This window comes from Elephantulus edwardii, unplaced genomic scaffold (assembly GCF_000299155.1).
Source record: "Elephantulus edwardii isolate Elephantulus edwardi_28Jun2011 unplaced genomic scaffold, EleEdw1.0 scaffold00026, whole genome shotgun sequence".
In the NCBI taxonomy this organism is placed as follows: Eukaryota; Metazoa; Chordata; class Mammalia; order Macroscelidea; family Macroscelididae; genus Elephantulus; species Elephantulus edwardii.
In genome coordinates this window covers 12,469,994-12,484,508 of record NW_006399776.1, presented here as the reverse complement: position 1 = coordinate 12,484,508, position 14,515 = coordinate 12,469,994, and positions in this window count along the sequence as shown.

Below are 14,515 nucleotides of genomic sequence, written 5' to 3'. Positions count from 1 at the left end.
AGCGGCATCCACTTCCAAAATGGCTTGCCTCTGGAAACTTGATGTACGAACAGTGCTCAGGCTGTTCGTTCATAGGGTCGCTATGAGTCGTCTACGGCTCGTCGGCATTAAACAACAAAAACAACAATCTTTAAAATATTAGTCTAGTATCCCACTATAACTCTTGATTCAAGAATATATTCAGAAGCAGTGCAGGTATATATGTTTTTTTCTTCCATCCTTCCTCTTCCTCATCTATTCTGCTCTTCCTTCTCTCCTACCCCCCCTTCCTTCTTCACTTTCCCCATCCTTCCTTACTGTATATCTGTTTTCCTTCTTCCTTAGCCCCATTTTTGTCTTTTACACAGGATGGTCTTATCATCAAAACACAGTATTTTCCAGTATAAATCAGCCTTAATAGAGAGAATCTTATGCAGAACAAATGAATGCCTTGAAATACCCTACTCATTGTACACCATACTTTTCTACTCATAGGATCATTATGAGGATTAAATGAGATAATACATTCAGTATTCATAGCCATCAAAGTGTCTAGCACTTCATCCTGGGGGGGGGGAAATCCATTTTTATATCATTTCAAAATTATTTATTTGCTTTTATTATATTATTGGGCATTTTAAAAAGAACTCATATTAAGTAGCTAATGATGTCCTTGGAGTCTATTCATTTTATTAAATTCTTTGAGATTACTCTGTTTCAAAACATTAACAAACAAGCATCCTAAGCTTAGTCTATACGATGTTGCACTGCTAACTAAAAGGCTTCTCCAGTGGTTCAAACCTACCAGTTAATCTGTGGAACAAAGATGGACAGTCTCTCCTCCTGTTAAGATTTATATAGTCTTAGAGGGATAATAGAAGGTCACTCTAGGTTGGAACCGATTCAGTGATAGTTAATTTGTTATTTGACCTTTTAAAATATCAAATTATGCCATAGCCTACTCCTAATAGCTCTCTGACTTGGGAGAACTCACCAGAACATACAAATTTAATCCCTTATATTTACAATTTTAGGATAAAGCAACAGGGCAATCAAACTTCAGTATGAGGGTCATCCTGGTTGTTTTTCCCTTTCTTTTCCCATTATTATTGCTCCTGCACCTTGAAGCTTGGGTAAGCCCTCAGTGTTTTCCTTTTCACTTTGTTTCATTAGGATCGAACTCACCTGCTCTTGCTTCCTCTGGCACAAAAGAACTTTTGTTTCCAAAACATTGGCAACTCAGCCAGACAAAGCACACGTTATGTTCTTTAACCATCGATGCTCTTTGAAGGAAATGAACTTCTGTTGTATGTGTATGTGTGTTTTGTTTTCGTAACAAGTACCTTATATTTACATCACACCTTTCTCTGAATTCTATAGAGTGATTTACAGGTGCTAACTGATTCATTCTTATAAAAGCGTTGGTGGTGGAAGACAATATCTTTATACCAATATTAGAAATAAAGGTATAGAAAGACCATCACTTGCGTGAAGTCAGAAAAGAGACATTTTAAAAAATCTGTTAATTGAGTCACAATTTTTCTTCATTTACTCACCAAAGAGGGGCATAGTAGTCAGAGCTGATTAAGAGCCTAATATGTCTCCTTTGGCATCATGCTACTTAGTTTTACTGAATCCCAGTTTTTTAATTGCAAAAATTAAAGTGCTGCATTATTATTCTTGGAAGATTGTTAAACTAAAAATTTAAGACTATTGATTCAATACCTATTATTTAGTTGAAAGTGTGTGTGTAGGTATGTATGCATGGTGCATGCATGAATGCCTGTAAATGAAACAAGACAAATTGTGAATTGTAATTCAACAGATCTTTTTTTGTGCCTCTTTTCTCACACACACACACACCTCCCTAAAAAGCATAGTTAGAGAAACATTACACCAACATCACGCATTTCCTTACAATAAAAGATAATAAGGTGTCAATATAAGCCACATGTCATTACATCACAAAGATACGTACAAAAGAATGACAAACTGACTGAAGGAATGCAAGACGTGGAAACATTTCAGGTGAGAATCAAAACTCAAAATTTCATTGCTGTCAAGTCAGAATCAACCAGGTGTTGACTCTCCACTGAATTTTTGGGAGGTTATAAATAGTACTAGAGGAGGTGGCCTGTAATACATTGTGGAGACAGTAATTAAGGGTTCAGCTCTTATAATGGGCAGAATTTCATTCTTCCTTTATATAGGGTAACTATGAGACAGAGCCAATTAGGTTACAACTAACATACACACACACACACACCAGCTAATCAGAAGGATAGAGATTAAAATCAACCGCTTCTTCAAGGGAGCTAGATGAGACAGTTTGCCTTCACAAAAATGTGCTCATTTTTTGTTGACACTGAGTTGACTCTGATTCATAGTGAGATTATGGACAACAAAATGAAACCTCTCCTGATTCTCCACCTCCCTTGCCATCTCCTCTGGGCCTAAGCCCATTGTTGTAGTCCCTGTGTCCATCCATCTCGTTGAGAATCTTCCTTTCATTACTAATCTTTCACTTTTCAAAAAATGGTGGTCCTTTCAAAACACTGGCCCCTGCTTTTAACATGCCCAACATATGTGAGGTGATCTGACCATTCTTACATCTAAAAAGCACCCTGACTGCTCCTCTTCCAACAAGGATTTGTGGGTTGTTGTTTTTTTCTTCTTTGCAGTCCATGACTGGCCTCTCCTGACAAGATGTCCCTGGTGTGTGTGAGATGAAGTTTCACCATCTTTAGACTTTGGTTCTTCCAAGGCAGACCTGTTTGTTCTTTCAACAGTCCATGGATATTTATTATTCATACATTACAATCTAAAGGTACCAATTATTCTGTCATCCTTGCTAATTACCCAACTTTCAGAGGCATAGGAAATAAATAAAAAGACCTCTCCAAAGTACTAAAGAGCAACAGTATCATTTTAAAAACTAAGGAGTGCCTGATCCAAGCCATAATATTTTTAATTGGTTCCTATGTATCTGACCATTGGAAAATGAAGAAGATAAAGATTAGAACCTCGGAAACGGCTCTGAAGTGCTTCTACTTCTGCTAAAGCTGCTTTGACTTGGACTTGACTCTATGGCAAGAGTTTGATGGATTTTAAGGAGTTATGGCACATGACACTATCATTGAAAAGAAAACTCTTTTAAAAGTAGTTAACCATCAGAGGACACTGAATGAGAGATGGATTAACACAGTAACTGGAATAATGAGTGTAGGTGTGTCATAGTGAAACTGGCTCAGGACAAGGGAGGGTTCAGAGCTATTGTAGATAGTGTCACTATAGTCACAGGAGACTTGATGGCACATAACAACAACAAAACTATCAGGTGTTCAATATAAATATTATAATCTAATGTAGTCTCTTTACAACTGAGTGTAATGATGTAGCATTAATGATAATAGTGGTGAAGTTTCCCATATCAGTACCATACATAGGAAAGAGCAAATTTTCATTTCCCTGAAGCCCTGGTGGCATAGCATAGAATATACTGGACTACAATCCAAAAAAAATATTCATTGGCATTGGGTTTGCATTTTGGTTATAATTTACAAAGATACACATCAAAATACATGTGGTATCATTGCTATTGGCTGAGATTCTTGAATAGCTTTTGGAAAATCCCATTTGTAATGTGTCCAAAGGACTTTAAAAGTAAATGTGAAAAATAAGAACTACTATAAGGAGCTAGGGGACATTGTGTAAAACAAATTAAAATTTTCCCTGATGCTTCACTGTCCCCACAATCTATTCTGTGCTTGGGCCCATTATTGCAGTCACTGGTCAGTCCATCTTCCCGACCTATCTCTCTCTCTCTCTCTCTCTCTCTCTCTCTCTCTCTCTCTGTCTCTCTCTCTCTCTGTCTCTCTCTCTCTTTCTCTCTCTCTCTGTGTATGTGTGTGTGTGTGTGTGTGTGTGTGTGTTGGAACTTATATAAGGGGAAAACTTACAAAAGAAGAAAAACTCAACTACTATCCACTAATAGAGAACAATAGAAACTGATAAGACTATACCCTGTCAAATGTGGAAAACTTGCAAGACCCTGAAAAACAAGATTGTCTCTTAATCTAGTTCTGATAGGCTGCATTGTATCTATGTACATATGTATTAAACCTTTATAACGCACACACACGCACATATATATATATATATATATATATATATATATTTATAAATATGTGTGTGTGTGCTATTGTTGTTGTTAGCACTGTCAAGTCAGAAACTCATAGCTGAACGTCCAGCTGGTTTTCAGAGCCTATTAATTGCACAGGAGGAGCTTGACCTCTTTCTCCTTGGAGCAGCAAAATTTGTTACAAAAGAATTGAGATAGATAGATAGATAATAGATAGATAGATAGATAGATAGATAGATAGATAGATAGATAGATAGATATGATAGATATGCTGTTCTTGTTGTTGGATGCTATGAAGTTGAATATGACTCATAGTGGTCCTATGAACAACAGACCTGAACTCTGCCCTATCCTGTGCCATCCTTATTTCTGAAAACACTAGAGTCCACTGCTGAAGTCACCATGTCAAGCCATCTCATTGGGGGTCTTCCTCTCCCTTCACTGACTTTCCATCTTTCTAAGTATTAAGTCCCCTTCCAAGGAATAGCCTCTCTTAGCTACAAGCCCAAAGTATGAGAAATGAAACTTCACTATCTTAGCCTCCAGGGAGCAACCTGCCGGCACATTCTCCAAGATATATCTATGTATTCCTTTCACAATTAGGAGCTATTCAGTAATTTTCTTCAGTAGTGTAACTCAAAGACATCAATTCTTCTTCTGGCATCCTAATTCATTGTCTAGCTCTCTGATGTGTAGCAACTAACTGAGAAGACCATGGCCTAAATCAAGTGCACCTTATTCTTCAAATTGACATCATTGCTCTTCAGTGTTTTTGCACTGGAGGTCCCTGAGAGCTGACTTGCCTGGTGCAATACATTTATTGATTTCCTGACTGCTAGTACCAAAGGTGTTGATTGTTGATTCAGGCAAGATTAAATCATTGATAATTTAGTCCATTCTCCATCTTTCATGATGTTGACTGTTGGTCCTGTGGTGAGCACCTTCGTTTTCTTGATGTTGAGATTTAAGCCATACCGGGGATTGTAGTCCTTGATATTCTGCAGCTTGAAGTTCATATCTTACTCATTTTCAGCAAGTATGGTTGGGATATACATATATACACACACATACATACACAGAAGCAGCTCTGGTAGCCTAATGGTAAAAAGCTGTGCTGTTAACCTGAAGGCATATGGCTTGAATCTACCATCTGCTCCATCAGAGAAAGATGGGCAATCTACACCTCTGTGATTTGCAGCCTCTGAAAACCTGAAGGACCAATTATGAGTCAATTTCTGACCTGATGGTACAAAACACAAACAACATATATGTTTTAAAAATTAATATTATATCATCCTTTTTAAATAGCCCACATAATAGGAAAAATGCTAAAATATGAACTGACAGTCTGATAGGCTTTCACTACATTCCAGTTTTCTCAAGATATACTAAATTTAATTCTTCAAGGTAAAAGATGTATTGAGAGTAGAAAACAACCAATAAAGTGTGAGATAATAATTTTTATTAAACTACCTGTTCAAAAATACATTATTCTTGAAAGAAAGCATCCCTAGTTTCTTCCTTTAGAGAAGCAGAGAAACCTCTATACCTGGAAGAAATTATTATTAAAGTGAAGTAATGTATTCATTCCTTTAATGTAAATGATATTTTTTTTATCTTTTAAAGTAAATATTTTTGATCACCACTTAGGTTAGCTACAATATTAGCTTCTTCTGTCATTACTACAATACTCTTGTTATTCGGCTGGGGAAGAATTTTTAATATATCATGTATCTCCCAAAGAGCAAACAATCTAAATTGGAAAAAGTACAAGACTGTGCCTTAGAAGCAATGATGGTAAGACTTCAAATCATATACTTTGGGCATGTTATTAGGAGAGACCAATCCCTTAACAAAGCTATTATGCTGACAAAGCAGTTCAGTAAATAAGAGGAAGACCCCCAATGAGATGGGCGGACACAGTGACTGCAACAACAGGCTTCAGCAGGACAGAGATTGTGATGGCTGTGCAGGAGCTGATGAAGTTTCATCCTCTTGTGTATGGGGTACTTCATACAACATGGACAGACAAACAACAAATCTGTCTTGAAAGAAGTCAACCAGGGTGCTCCATAGGGGCAAGGGTGGTGAGGCTTCCTCTCACACCCTTTGAGCGTGTTGTCAGGAGGAATCAGTCCTTAGGTAAAGACATCATGTTGATAAAGTTGGACAGTCAGAGAGAGGAAGGCCCTCAACAAGATATATTGACACAGTGATTGTGATAATAGTTGTGAACATAACAGAGTTGGTGAGGATGGTGCAGGATAAGGTTCAGATCTGCTACTCATAGAGTTGCTGTGAGTTGTAGTCCCCTCGACAACACCTAACAAAAGCAACAAAATGATTGAGAACCAATATGAGACACCTAACAACAGCTCCCAGCTCTTTTCAATTAGTTCCTCAGTGCTTGAACATCAGTCTACCATTAACATTGCTATGACATGATCCATTATTCAATTTTTACCACTTTTTTTTAATCTATAATGTGATAATTGGGACCACAATAATAAATATTTTATGCTTTTAGAGATTGTTTTATAGATTTATATTTTTCTTTTTTTCCTCTCGCTGTCTTAAATCATATCAAAATTAAATCACAGTCTTGATCAACTTGTGACTTGAGAAGAATGCTGAGAGAATCTAAATATAGTGGAAAACAAATGGCTGTCACAGATAGGATAAAATATTTCAATCTTGTTTTTTTAGAGAATGATGTTATTACACATCCAAAATTAACCAAAACAGGAAAACTGCCTTATTTTGGGCAAATAAGGAAAACAGAACCAAATTTATGAATAGCAAGAATACCCCATCCTTCAGGACAAGGATTTCCTTTTTAAGAAAGTTTAGAAAACAATAATAACAACAAGCCCCCACATACACATATTTGAATAAATTAATGATAAACAGAGGTAGAACAAAGCCCAATGAAGTGTTCTTTCTCAAGCAGATATATTTTGTTAGTATATTCAATATGAAGAAAATAAACAATAGTGAGCAAATATTTTTAAATGCATCATGTACATTGTGATTTAATAATAAAAAGCTTTTTCAAGTGGAACTTATTAGCAGGATACTTTTATGGCACATACGCACAGTGGAATACTATGCAATATTAAAGAACAAAGAAGAATCTGAAAACACCCCATGATATAAATGAACTTGGAGAAAACCATACCAAAGAAGTCAATCACAGAAGGACAAATATTGTATGAGACTGATATTACAAAAAAAGTAAGAAAAGATTTACACACAAATCTTCAAAGCATAAAAATCTTTCACTTCAAAGGAAGAAGGATTCTTTAATAGTAACCAGAGATGGGAGAAGAAAGGGGTACAAATCTCTAAATAGAGATTAACATGTATTAACTTAGGTGAAGGAAAGATAATCTAATAGCAGGAGGTAACTTGACATGACCAAGAAGGAAGCTGCTAGGAAGGTTAGTAGAGAAAAGATAACAAAGCAAATATTATGATGAAACTTAATCTCACACACTTTGAGCATATTATTGTTGTTGTGGTGGTGATGGTGGTGGCGGTGGTGTACCATCAAGACAGAATCAAATCCATAGCTTACCATCCAGCAGGTGTTCAAAGAAATAAATCACATGAGAGGGGATTGTCCATCTTTCACCTTCAGAACAGCTAGTGGATTAAAATCACTTACCTCACTTTGGTGAATAGTCACTAAGGTTTTTACAGCATGTAAGTAGACATCTAAGATGAAACTATTGGTTTCTACTTAACCATAGTAAAGAATGAAGACAATGAGGCTCTAGGGAATCATTAGTATTAATGACTAATAGACTACATGAACCACAGACTCTAGTGCCCTGAGATTAGATGACCACTATGGTGTTGGTGTTAACTGTCTTTGAGTGAACTACAATGCATAGCAGCCCTATGACAAATAGATCGGGACCTTGCTCATTGTTGCAGGCACTGAGTCAATCTGTCTTGTTGAGAGTCATCTTCCCTTGCTATCCTTCTGCCTTTCCCAGTATATTTTACCACAGACTAGCTCTTCCTTGTAGCACACCCAGAGTTTGTGAGATGAAGTTTCATCATCCTTACATCTAAGGAACACCCTGATTACACTTTCTTCAAGATAGGTTTGTTTGTTGTTTGGATAACTTATGATATATTCAACTCTCTTTTCCAACATCACAATTCAAAAGCATCAATTCTTCTTGTCATCCTCATTTTTTATTTATTGTTCAACTTTGTGATGTTTATGATGCAACTGAAAATATTATAGCTTGAATAAAGTACACTTTAGGTTTTAAACCAACATCCTTGTGCTTTACTACTGCAAAGAGAACCTTCACAGCAGATTTTCTCAATATAGCACAATGTTTATTTCTTGGCTGCTTCTCAAATGTTGATTGTGGCTCCAAATAAAAGGAAATAATTGACAATTTCAGTCTTTTCTCCATCAATTATGATCTTGTATATGTATATTGATTCAATGGTGTGGATTTTGTTGTTGTTATCTTGATGTTGCAATTGAAGCCAATTTTAAGGTAGTAGTCTTAGATACTCTTTAATAATTACTTCTAGTTTTATTTACTTTGTGCAAAAAATGATTCTACCATCTACATAATATAGGCTGTTGTTAAGTCTTTTCCGATTCTGATGCCACTTTCTTCTGTATACAGTCAAGCTTCTTAAAGTATTTACTCAGCATAAAGATAGAATAGGTATGGAAAAATTATATAATCCTGACACACACACACCCTTTTCTGATTTTAAACCACGCAGTGTTCCCTTTGTTCTGTTTAGACAATTGTTTATTTTTGGGTTTGTTATGAGTGCAAGTAAGTGTTCTGGGATTCATATCCTTCTTATTATTACTCATAATTTTGTATTATCCACAGAGTAAAATGCATTTGTTTTTTGTTGTTTTTATTTTATTTTTATTATTATTATTATTACTACTACTACTATTTGTGTGTGTGTGTGTGTGTGTGTGTGTGTGTACAGTCAAATCAGATTTGACTGGTACAGGAGGAGGTTGTTCCTCCTTCCCCAGCAAAGCATCTGGTGGATTTGAACCGCTCACCTCTGGGATTGCAGTGCACCTTCTTGTGATTAGGCCACCAGAGCTTGCCATAAAATGCATTTGTATAACCAATAAAACACAAACATATTTCTTGTCTTTTCTGCATTCAGCCAAGATCCATCTCACATCAGGATTGAATCATTGGCACTAAGTTGGCAGTATTCCTGAGAACTAAGCACATTTTAACCAGATTTTTATTTCTAGCTCTGCTGTCTAGAAACTTCTTGACTTGCTATCTCTCTTAACAACAGGAAAATGGAGTAGCAATAGTCACTTTTACAGAATTTTCATGAGCACTTAAGGGTGTTATATATGGCAAAGCTACTGCTACTTTCCTCAGATGGATAATTATATAATTAGTACCCAAATATATGCAATGAGTACCCAAATTCTGAACCAGGATCGCACTCCAGCAATCAGTAGTGGTATTGGACAATTTAATTTCTCAGGGTCTTAGTTTTATCATTGCTAAATTGGTCACAATGTTAACACCTGTCCCATCATATTGACACTTGGAGTTAAGCATGGTAAATGTTAAAGTTGACATTGTTATTATTACTATAACCCAGTGCTAGGATATGGTAAAGGCCCAAAAAATGTTAGTTCTCTTCTTTCCACATCCTTACTGAAGTACCACTGTTGACACCTGAGAGATAATTACCACTTAACCAAAGCCAGAGGCTGGTGAGTTAGAAGTAGCTATCTGACCAAGAAGAGCTTCTGTCTAAAGCGTTCACAAATGCTTAAACACTGATGTTAAGGAACTAACTTTTCCTGGCAGCTGAATGTACTACTCCAGGTCCAGCTACAGCCGCAGTAATTAAGCCAAGTCCATTTGTGAGTTTTACCTTATCTATTCCACCTCCAGAGAACCAACAGGGCTTCCTCAAAAATGTGACTGAAACAGACCCAGCTGATCTATTACCTCCTTAACTACCCTCCATTATTTCTCTTTTTTAAAATGTTTTTGTTTGCATACACTCATTCATATACATCTTGTTTTGTACATGTACTTTGTGTTTTATGCAGTCATTAATATGCATTGTGTTTCATTCATGTACCTTCTTTTAGACAAGCATTCATATGCATTATTTTATATCATTAATTCCACTGCTGTATGCCTATTACTTGGAAGCAGCAGTGGCATCCACTTCTAAACAACATGCCTCCAGAAGCTCTATGAACTTTGATATATGTCAATAGTTATAGAAAGGCTTCAGGCCTTTTGTTCATGAGATCACTATGAGTCGTGCTTGGCTCGAAGGCAATCAACAACAGCAATACCTATACAGTCTGATTTCTTTCAAGTCCACATTGAACATTTACAAGCCCTTCACTGCACTTCCACCCACCAATCTGTTATCCCAGTGACTTTCCCCTTCTCCTTTTTCTCCCCTTCCTTCCCCCTTCTCTTCCTCTTCTGAGCATTTTACATTTCTTGGTCAGTTACCCCCTTGTTTAAAAGAAAAAGGAATTCTTATATTTGGGCTTTTCACCTTTCTGAAATTTATTAAATATAACTCTTAACTGTGAGGATTCATCCACAAGCAAATAATGCACATGGGTTTGTCTATTCCTGTAAGAATCATACACCCCTACTGCTATGTATTTCTTCTCAAATTACCTAAAGTTCTCTTGCATTATGCTAAACTACTATTATATTCCATATCTAAACTAGAAAAACCAAAGTACATATCACTGAATGTCTTACTCTGAGTCACTTGGCAATTATCTGAGAATAATTTTTCTTGAGATTCTGCCTTCCAAATAATATAGCCACCCAACCCACCTTCTTTGTGAAAAGCTTACTGTGAAATGGGAACCAAGGAAATAAAATAAACGTCTGTCTCCAATATTCAGAACATCTGCATGAGTAAAAATTATTCAAAAAAGATACCATGAATTTTTAAAATGAAATGCAGCATGTAAAAATTAAGCACCTGGTCTTTTCCTTTGTATTTCATTAAAAAATTCTAAATAGACTACCACCAGCTGTACATTTTTTTCTGCATTTTATATTATGGCAGGCAGTCAAAGCACTACTCCATTCTTTCTCATCTGAGCACCACATAAAAATTAATAAAAAAAGAAAAAAGAAGAAAGCAGAGCATGTCTATTGTCAGATGCAGCAAGAAGGTAAGATGCCAGACAAACCATTAAGATATCATGAGAAAGATCCAAAAAGAAATTAAGCTCTTCACAGAATCTTTGAGATAAAGGGGGAAATTACATTATTTTATTTCTTATTAAAACAGACTTCTAAAAGAAGCAAAGAAATATGGGTAAGAAATTTCATTTAGCCTTAGAGAAAGGATATCCCAAATTCATGACCAAAAATAGAGAAGAAAAAAAGAAGAAGCCGTTCTAGTGGTTCTTTTCTTTTCTTCTTTTCCCCCCTCTCCAACCCACCTCAATATTTCTATTTTTTGTCGCCTAACCCCAGCCATGATGAAAATTAACAACAAACCTGAACTTAGGAATCTTGGTAACACAACGGATTAAGGCACTGGGTGCATATATAAGGTTGGTGGTTTGAATCCAGCACGTATTCCTCAGGAGAATGATGAGATAGCAACCTTCGTAAAAATTTAGTCTTGAAAACCTTAAGGGGCAGTTTTACTCTTGATAAAAGAAGTATCAATGTCTTTGAATTGTGGTTTTGGAGAAGAGTGCTGAATAGCTCGTGGCTGCCAAAAGGACAAACAAATATATCTTGGAAAAGATGAAGCCAGGGTGTTCCTTGCAAATAAGGAGAGTAAAACTTCATCTTACATACTTAGGACATGTTGTTAGGAGAGGTCATTCCTTGGAAAAGAACATCATGCTTAGAAATTTAAAGAGTCAGTGAAAAAGGAAAAGACCCTCAAAGAGATGGATTGACACAGTGACTATTAACCGTGGGCTTCAGTATCTCAGAAATGATCAGGATAGTACAAGACAGGGTAGGATTCAAATTCATTGTTCATAAGGTCATTATGAGTTCTAGTTGACAGCACTTAACAATAACAAACAACAATAGAAACACTATGAGTTAGAATCAACTTAAGCACAGTGGGTAGGTATAACCAGTCATCTATCAACCAAAATGTATATACAAGTCCAAGCCTAATTTCACAGAAAATTGGTCTTTACCAATACCATTAACAATTAGTGTCAGGATCAATTAAGTTTTGATTTTTTTAAAGAAAAATGAAGATGAATAACAGGCAAAAGTTCCCCCAAAAAGAAAATATTATCAAGTCTTTAATGGGGAGGTAGGCTAAGGTTACAATTGGCATCTCGAATGGTTTTTATGTAAGCTGATTAGTCAAGAAGATTAAAAAAAATATTTAGTGAAACTTTATACTTTATATGCTTTCTTTATACTTTATGCAGAGATTAAAATAATATCTTTAATATATCTCTCTAATTAGATATTTTTTCCCTGTACCGATAATCATGGTGAAACTTCATCTCACATGTTAGGAAGGGCCAGTCCTTGAAAAAAGACATCATGCTTTGAAAGGTGGAGGGTCCACAAAAAAGAGGAAGACATGCAACCAAATAAATTGGTGGTGACTGTAATAATGGACTTGTGTATATCAGAGATGAGGAGAATGGCACAGGACAGGGCAGGATTCAGATTCAGTGTTCATAGGGTTGCTATGAGTCATAGTCAACTCAATGACATCTAGCAATAACAACATAATCATGTGATATGGCTAGATATATTTTCCATATTCTTTTTTTCTTAAGTCTTCTCATACTGAAGACTTAAGGAGAAATCTCTAGCCTGAAGGCAGACAACTGTAGTTTAAATCCAACTTTATCATGACTCAGAAAATTCATTTACTCAGTAAATATGTACTGGAAACTAACCAAATGTCAAGTACTACTCTAAATGATGAGAGAATGCTGTAAATGAACGTAGTCTATTCTAAACTTCAGCTATAAAATGAAAATAGTGTTTAAAATTTCTTCAGTAAATCTTAGTCCCTTTTCCATTCTGTCTAGCTCATTAATGGAAAGTTGCAAGTCTATGTAAAATTCACGAACACCAGGTGAAAAAACAATCCTTCAAGTCAAGACATACATCTCTTGTTTGTATTTTAAAATATTTAAAAAAATATTTACTGCATTCAAATGCTTTAAGTTTGTCAGTAATTAAAATTATGCTAAAATATGACAAAAAGAAATTAATTTCTATGGTTTCAAGCATATATTAAGATATGAACTTGGTATATCATTCACTTTTTCTTTCTTTTTTTCACTTTTTCTCTGTTAAGAAATGTTGTTGAGCTTTTAAGATAAAGCTAAATTATTTTAGAGATTTTTCACTATCACCCTATCCATAAGAAGAAACATAACAGACTTAATCCGAAACAGTCTTGCATTATTTTAACTTATATTCATTTTTTTTAAACTCAGATTTTCTCCTACAAAGAAAACCTCAATAATTGGTAAAAACTTAGACTGAAGGAAATTAAATGCTTGAGGAAATCTTTTTCTTTCTTATTCTTTGAAGTATAAATTCTAGAGAAACTCTTAACATTGATAAGATACATTAGCATTTAGAAATACTAGGTAGTTAATTTCAGAACTTACATCTATGCTATTTTTCATTAAAATTACGTGAATATTTTGTATAGCATTTGACTTTTAAGCCAAAAATCAAGGGGAAGAGAGACAAGAAATAAGAATTTGGAGTTATTTTCTATCTGGTTATGTATGCTTAATCCTTAATTTAGAAATGCAGATAAAATTATGATGTTAACAATGTAGAACTGAACAAAAAAAATAGAATAATAAAGCATCTATGAAATTCTAAGAAAACAAAAGATGACCTATGGAGAAATCATAATAATGATTGGCAAGAATTTTTACTAATTCTTCTATTGACTAGGAAAAAAAATTTACCAATAAAATCCATTTTGTAAATAATACAGACGCTTAAGCTGGAGAGTTGCTCTTAAGTAGAAAAAGGCTTTGAAAATGTGATAGCTTTATTTTATACACAGTACCTTACCTTGTTAAATGTGTTCCATAGATTTTGATAGAGATACGATTTGTTTTGAATATTTTTTTCAAAGTCATAACTTTGCTATTTATTTGATCTTGTGAAATAGGCTAACATTATATATCCACATGAATGATCGATGTCCTGTTGCATTCTTTATTGTGGTTGTTACTATTTTTGTGAATTTTTTTCTCCTTTTTAATATATTCTAAGCCATTTTTTAGTAATTAGCCCTTAAGATTAGATAATAGAAAGTTTAAATGGGAAAAAAAATCATGTTTTTATTTAATTTATACTATAACTATTCAGCAACTTCTAAATAGGGGAAAAAATATTT